Genomic DNA, 7,983 nt, shown 5'->3' with positions numbered 1-7,983 from the left:
CAACTGCATCTTTGGTCCTAATTCTTACTTCATCACATTAAGATTGTGCATCTCAGACTTCCCTGGTGGTCCAGTGGATAAGAATCCGCCTGCCAGTGCAGGGGACACAGGTTTGATCCCTGGGCTGGGAAGATTCTACAAGCCATGGAGCAACTAAGCCCACAAGCCACAACTACTGAAGCCCGTGTGCCTAGAGTTTGTGCATAGAAACCACCACAGCGAGAAGCCAGTTCACTGCAGTGAAATGTAGCCCCCGCTTGCCACAATTAGAGAAAGCCCGAGTGCAGCAACGAAGATCCAGCACAACCAAAAATTAATTAATTTTTTTTAAAAAAAGATCGTGCATCTCACCTTTGCCATGTAACTTGCATGGCAAGTAGGCCCTCCTACTGAGGGGAGGAGCTTATGTCTCTTGCCCCATTGATGTTTGGCCCATGTGAGCCATGTGACTCACTTTAACCAATAGAATGACAGCAGACCTGACCAAGCAGAAGCTCAGGTGTGCATGGACAGTTTGCTTGCTCTCTTAAGTTTCTCCCATTCTCCATTAGAAGACCATGCTTTGGGGAGCTGTTGGTCCAAGGAGAATAAAATTCTGTGGAGCAGATCTGAACCCAGCTTTCCTCCTGAAGTCCACTCCGGCCCAGCCAAGACCAGCTGAACCCCAGTCAAGCCACAGACCCATGAGAGAGAAAAAAAAAAGTTTGCTCTTGTTTGCCACTGGTTTGGGGTTATTTGTTATGCAGCATTACTATAGCAGGAACCAAATAACAAAGTAGGGAACTCTCTCCAAGTCTTCCAGATGATCCTCCAGGGACTGACTTACAAGGTGTCCAGAATGCTTGGGGGTACCCGCTGCCCCATGCTTCTTCAGCAACAGCTTTGACCATTTGGATCCAGTTCTGTATTGGACAGGGACAGGGAAGGCCCTGAGTTTTGAAAGCCTTTCGTCTTCATTTGGTTTGGGCTTTCTTTAATCAGGCTCTGGGGCTCAGCAGAGGCTCCCCTGGTCACTACCGGCTTTGAGGAAAGGGTCTGAGTTACCATCTTTCAAAGGTGATGGAAAAGCCAGTTGCTTTTAACAGACAGCCCTTATGCAGGGCTACAAGGACAAAGCTAACCCTGAGTCAACTGTTTATGGCAAACAAATGAGGAATTAATTCACCTTGATTCCATGATTTTCAGCAGAATTTAGTCCTGCAGATGAGTCAGAGTCTCTGAACCTCATGAATTGGGTGAGTCCAGTCCCTGGGTCTGAAAGATCCACTGGAGAAGGCAATGGCTACCCACTCCAGTATTCTTGCCTGGAGAATTCTATGGACACAGGAGCCTGGCAGGCCACAGGCCACAGGGTCGAAAAGGGTTGAACATGACCAAGCAATTAACACTTTCACACTTTCATCAGAAATGCAAATCTTTGTCATTGACAGGAAAACATATTGAAAAGTTATGGTCAGTTTGGGGGAAATGGTGTGAATTGTTCACTTTCCCCTAACCACATCCCTTTGCAATTTGACTTTGCAAGTCATCCCATCAAGAGGTTGAATCAGTTTCCCCACCCCTTCAATCTGACTAAGCTGGTGATTTGCTTTGACCCATGGAATTCAGAGAGAGCATGTTGCGTCACATCTAAGCCCAGGCAGGTCTCAAGAGACATTGGGCTTCTCAGGAGGCTCAGTGGTAAAGAATCCGCTTGTCAGTGCAAGAGACATGGGTTCAATCCCTGGGTCGGGAAGATCCCCTGGAGAAGGAAATGGCAACCCACTCCAGTATTCTTGTATGAAAAATCCCATGGACAGAGGAACTTGGTGAGCTACAGTCCATGGGATCACAAAGAGTGAGACATAACTTAGCAACTGAGCACACACACACGCTCAAGAGACAGTGCCTGTTTTGTTCTCTTGGAATCCAGTCCAGCCTTTATGAGAACAGATCCTGGAGCTCCAATGAGTCATCTCAGCTGAAGAAATTCTAGACCAGCCAACCCTGCAGTTAGCCTGAGTCACGTGAGTGGGTCCAGCCAAGTCCAGAAAAACCATTCAGCTGAGCTCAGCCCCTTTCACCAATATGGAGAATCAGGAGCTGAGTTAACAGTGGTTAAGTCACCGATTTTAGGGTGGTTTTATGTCTAATAGCAAAACTACTTACAGATGCCATTATTAAAAATCCATTGGAAATTCCCTTGTGATCCAGTGGTTAGGACTCTGAGCTCTCACTACCAAGGGCCTGGGTTCAATCCCCGGTCAGGGAATTAAGATCCCACAAGCCAAGTGGCATAGCCAAAGGAAAAACAGTACATTAATACAACCTTACACCCATCAATATGGCAACCAAAAAATAAAAAAGAGAGACAGAGATAGAATAACAAATGTTGGCAATAATGTGGAAAAATTGGAATCCTTGTGTACTGTTGGTGGGACTGCAAAATGGTGCAGCCACTGTCGAAATCAGTATTCAGTTCCTCAGAAAAATTGAATACAGAATCATCATATGATTCAGCAATTCCACTTCTGGATACATACATCCAAAAAACTGAAAGCAGGACCTGGAAGAGATATTGGTACATTCATGTTGACCGCAGCATTATTTACAAAAGTCTAAAGGTGAACGCACTCTAGGCACCCACTAACAGATGAATAGGTAAGCAAAATGTGGTGTATAACCACAATGGAATATTTTTCAGCCTTAAAAAGGAAGGAGATCCTGTCTTAGGATACGATATGGATGAAACTTGAGGACATTATGTTAAGTGAAATAAGCTAATGACAAAAAGAAAAAAAAAAAGACAAGCATCGTATGGCTCCACTTAAATAAGATAACTAGAATTCATAGAAACAGAAAGTAGAATGGTGGTTGCCAGAGGCTGGGAAAGGGAATTAGCATTTTATGTGGACAGAGTTTCAGTTTTGCAAGAGGAAAACAGTTCTGGAGATGGATTGATAGGAATGGTTGCACAAGACTACAAATGTACTTAATATCACTGCGCTGCCCACTTAAAAATTGTTAAGGTGGTAAATTTCATGTTGTGCATATTTTACCACCACAATTACAAATAAAATACAAATGCATTCGGGCACTGCTGTTAGGAACTTCTTAGGAGTAACTAGTATTCAGAGCGGAGAAGGCAATGGCAAGCCACTCCAGAACTCTTGCCTGAAGAATCCCATGGATAGAGGAGCCTGATAGGCTGCAGTCCATGGGGTCGCTACGAGTCGGATGCGACTGAGCGACTTCACTTTCACTTTTCACTTTCACACAATGGAGAAGGCAATGGCAACCCACTCCAGTGTTCTTGCCTGGAGAATCCCAGGGACGGCAGATTGTGGGCTGCCGTCTGTGGGGTCGCACAGAGTCGGACACGACTGAAGCGACTTAGCAGCAGCAGCAGCAGTATTCAGAGAACCTTTAGCCATTCTTTGAAAAAGCATGAATCTCAGGGAGATGAGGAGAAAAGGCGTAAGAAACAGTGCGAAATGCTAGAGCGGTGTCCGGTGGTTCAGAGAGGACTCAGAAGGGAGGGGCTGTGATTATAACGTTGGATGTTGAATTAGTCAGGATTTTTTGGGTTGAAAGTGACCCAAAAAACCTAATTTCCATTGGCCTAAAAAAAACTGAAATTTTCTGATGCAGCTGAGAATAACACAGGCCGAGGCAACTCAGAATTGGAGACAGACCTTACCAGCAAGACTCGGTCACCAGGTCTGGCTTCCTCTCCTCTTATTTCTATCTTCCTTCTCTCCTGGTGCTCTGGTGGCTAAGAGTCTCTCAACTCCCTGTGGAACAGTGACTTCCCAAAGAAGATAGCTTCTCCCCCGGTTCCTAACTGAAAATCCTGGGGAAGGCATGTGATTGGTTTAGCTTGAGTCCCACCTCCACCTCTGGGCCAATCACGGTGCCCCAGGGAATGGGAGATTCTAATTGGCCCAGCCTGGATCATGTGACCTCTCTGGCAGGGGTTGGGGTGACATTTGCTTCAGGGAAGACAGACGGGGTGCTTGCTGGGCACATATATGCAGTTACTACTGGCCACTTTTCTTTTAGAATGAAGTTTTTTTGGAGTTATCATCTCCACTGCTGAGCAAAGTTCACATACCCAGGTTCTCAATACAACCTAACGCTAAAGATCCCAAGCTTTGGGGAATATTAGACATGAGAATGAGGCTCAACTTCCTCACCAACTAGCAGTATGAACTTGGACAATACATTAGCCTTTCAAAGCTTCAGCTTCCCCATTGACGACATGGGTTTAATATCACAGGGTTGGTGTGAGGGTAAAATTAAGGAATGTTTTAAAATCATCTCGCACAGTGTCTTGTACCTTGTAAGCATCAAAAATTAAATTTAGAATAACTGTAATAAAAATTACTTTGAATATTGCCACCAGCCTGTCCTCTTTGCTGTCTGCCCTGTGGAGAACCAGGAAGCAGCTCTCTATGGCAGGCTGAATAGTTTTCATTCATTCAAGCCCCATCGGATCACCTCTTATGCAAGATTCATCCCATAGGTGGTTATTGTAAGGTTACTACCAGGATCAGGATGGGCTCAGGAGAGTGAGGAGTCTAGGTGTCATGTTCAAGGGAGAAACCCAGGTACAAGCTGAGCCCTGGAGAATGAACATCTCTGTAAATGCCACGTCCTAAGCACCAGGCTTGCCCCACCCTCACTCATCCCAGCCCTGACAGCTGGACTAGAATCAATTCTTAGTCTCCTGTCTAGGGATTGAACCCAGACCACATCAGTGAAAACACCGTGTCCTAACCACCGGACCGCCAGGGAATTCCTCGGGGTCTTGTGAAAAGGATACTACTAGGGCAAATCCAGCCCTAGAGACCCAGGTGGGTTTACGACTTTGAGAAGATATTCTCATCCCCTGTGGTTCTTCCGTTGTCAGCCCAGGCTGGGATTGGGAACCGGCATTGAGACTGGGGTCAGCCATGCACTGATGCGGGGTTTCCAGAAGCAGAAGATTTCTGCAGAGATGTCCTGGGGTGCGGTGGAGTAAAGGGCCCTGAGGGGCAAATGAGATGCACCCTACCCCCAATATTTCAGCCTTGCTGGAGCTTTTTCTTATTCGACCTTCAAGTGGGATGTCATTTGGCAAAAAAGTTCTATTGCTTAAAAGCAAAATGGTCATGATGAACCTATTTGCAGGGCAGGACTGGAGATGCAGACATAGAGAATGAACTTGTGAACACACTGGGGGAAGGAGAGGGTGGTACAAATTGAGAGAGTAGCATTGACATTTAGACACCACCATGTGTAAAATGGGCTTCCCTGGTGGCTCAGAGGGTAAAGCGTCTGCCTGCGATGCAGGAGACCCGGGTTCGATCCCTGGGTCAGGGAGGTCCCCTGGAGAAGGAAATAGCACCCCACTCCAGTACTCTTGCCTGGAAAATCCCATGGACAGAGAAGCCTGGTAGACTACAGTCCAGGGGATCACAAAGAGTCGGACATGACTGAGCAATTGCTTGCTTGCCTATGTGTAAAACAGACAGCTAGTGGGAAGGTGCTATACGGCACAGGGAGCTCAGCTCAGTGCTCTGGGATGACCTAAAGGGACGAAATGGTGGGGGAGGACAGTCCATGAGGGAGGGGATATGTGTATTCGTATAGCTGATTCACATTGTCATACAGCAGAAGCTGACACAACATTGTAAAGCAAGTATACAAAGAGTTTTTTGTTTTTTTTTTTTAAGTTTGAAAACTCCTGGGCTGGAAATGGGAGAGAACTTGGCATCTCTTTAATAGGCAAATGACCGGTGTTTCCAAGAAGGTCACTCACTCCCCACGCCTCTCCTCTGCATGCTCGTCTTTCTTTTCCTCATCCTGGATTGAACCCCACCCTGACACCCTGAGGGCTGCCCCCTCACAGCTGGCGACAGTACCTGAGCCCTCCAGCCCTCATGTGGCTGCAGCCAGAGCCTGGCTGGCACCCCGTCCACTCCCATGCACGCCACTCCCGTAGGGCTGACCCTGGCCAGCTCACTCAGCAGCCTCTCTGAGCAGGGTCAGAGGTCAGGGCAGGGAGAAGGCTCAGTCACGTGCTCTTGCCAGGAAGATTTCCATGTGATCTCATTTTATTAAGTATTTGTCTTTAAATTTTCCTTTGAATTATTTTTTTAAGTCTTTTATTTTTTAAATAAAAAGAAGCAGACTCATAGATATAAAGAACAAACTAGTGCTTACCAGTGGGAAGGGGGAGGAGCAGGGTAGGGGTGGGGAGCAGGAGGCACCAACCACTGGGTCAAGACGGGCTCAAGGATGGCTCCTCCTACAGGAAATACAGCCAGTGTTTTGTAATAACTGTAAATGGAAAGTAATCTTTAAAACGGTTAAATAAAAAAAATTTTAAAGGAAAGGAAAAATGCTGTTAAAATATGTTATTTCAATGCTTCTGAACTTAGGGACTAGGACAAATATACCTTTTTTCCTAGTGCATTATCTCTGATCTCAATGCTGATTTCAGAGAACTGAGTTCTGCAACTTTGGAGATAAATATCTAAGGGTTTCGTGATAGGGACGTTATTGTTTTGTTTTGTGTTTTAAGAAATTAACCCCCAAAGCAAAGATCATAATGGTGAAAAGGCACCCTCACGAATAATCAATAACTGGGTGTCATCATCACCCAGTTCCAGGCTGCAGACACCAAAAAGAAAAGGAAATATCAGCTGTAGAAATGAACAGAAACCACCTTGTCGCCCCAACCAAGCACAGCCTCTAACGCTTCTATCAGACCATATTTTAATATTAAAACAGAAATGGATTATATCTCTGAAAGAGAAGCGAAAATGATTTGACACTATGTATATAATCTAATTCAAATCATGGGCCCCTAATCGACATTTAATTGATGCAATAATGCTTGTTCATGATGGTAAATAAACAAAATATATAAACAGAAACATCTTTGATGTTTAATGACTGCTTAGCAGCTATTTGGGTCAGAGCTACTGAGCCCTAATAAACAAATGCTTAATAATCAATTGAAACACATTTCTCTGGTTATTGCCTTATTAAATCAGGCTCCAACTCCAATTGCAGAATATTCCTTCCACTAGGAAGAAAATGGTTTGAAGTGGAAGAGGCTGCGATGATAGGTCCTCATGTACGCTGTGAGTTAAAAGGAAATGTTTTTCTCTCTCCCCTCCAACAATCAGATGCAGTTTAGCAGGAAGGCTTATTCCCAGCTTGCATGTATCTTTGGCTTTATTGTCCTAAAAGAGAGTCTGTCACCTTTTCAGGCTTACTTTTCATTAGAAATCCTCTCCTATTTCGTATTTTACAGGGTAATCCATGTAAATAAAAAAATCCATGAAAAGTGCTCACAGCAATGTCTGGCAGGTACTAAGTACACAATAAATGATTTTCATTATTATTACTATAATCCTGACTTGTCACGGCTCTCTGAGCACATGTAGAATTCTCTCTTGGTCATCTCACCTGAGTTGTTTGGGGAGTTTTTTGGTTTTTTTGTTTTTTTTTTCTTTTTCAGAAAAGTAAGCCTAATTTTCAGATCACACCCTGCCACCCCAGCCAGCAGCTCCAGCAGCTTCCAAACCATTGTCCAGGGAAGGGCCACAGCTGTCTGCAGCGGGATCTGCCATCAGAGCCACTTCCAGCTGGAGCTCTGAGCCTCGCTGATGGCTGATGGCATCCTTTTCTGTGTCACCCTGGCCCTCACACTTCCAGGAGGTGAGACCTGCGCTGGATACCCTAAACTGGGCTGCCAGATATTACTTGGGACTGACATGTAAGCTCTGTTTCCCATTCCTAAAGGCTTCCCAGAGCCCAGCTCCAGGTGACCACAGAGAATCAAGCCCGTAAGACATTCCTTCCTTATCAGACAGTCTCTAGCCTCTTTAGCCAGCCTCTAGTTTCTCTGCTCTGCCCTCCCTTCCCTCTCCCCTCCTCTCTAGCACAGCCAGCAGTGACTGGAGTCTGTCTGCCCAGGGTAGGAAGGAGACCCAGAGGTCAGCTGCATAG

The 7,983-nt window shown here is 45.5% G+C and overlaps 1 non-coding gene across 1 annotated transcript; it reads left to right on the top strand.

Annotated features, from left to right (window-relative positions):
* The first annotated feature begins 5,271 nt into the window (after nucleotides 1-5,271).
* Nucleotides 5,272-5,344, top strand: TRNAR-GCG (transfer RNA arginine (anticodon GCG)). Its single transcript has one exon. It is a non-coding gene; the product is annotated as a tRNA-Arg (tRNA).
* Nucleotides 5,345-7,983: the final 2,639 nt, after the last annotated feature.

Source organism: Bos indicus, chromosome 13 (genome assembly GCF_029378745.1).
Source record: "Bos indicus isolate NIAB-ARS_2022 breed Sahiwal x Tharparkar chromosome 13, NIAB-ARS_B.indTharparkar_mat_pri_1.0, whole genome shotgun sequence".
Lineage (NCBI taxonomy): Eukaryota > Metazoa > Chordata > Mammalia > Artiodactyla > Bovidae > Bos > Bos indicus.
This window is presented reverse-complemented; position numbering and strand designations above follow the sequence as displayed.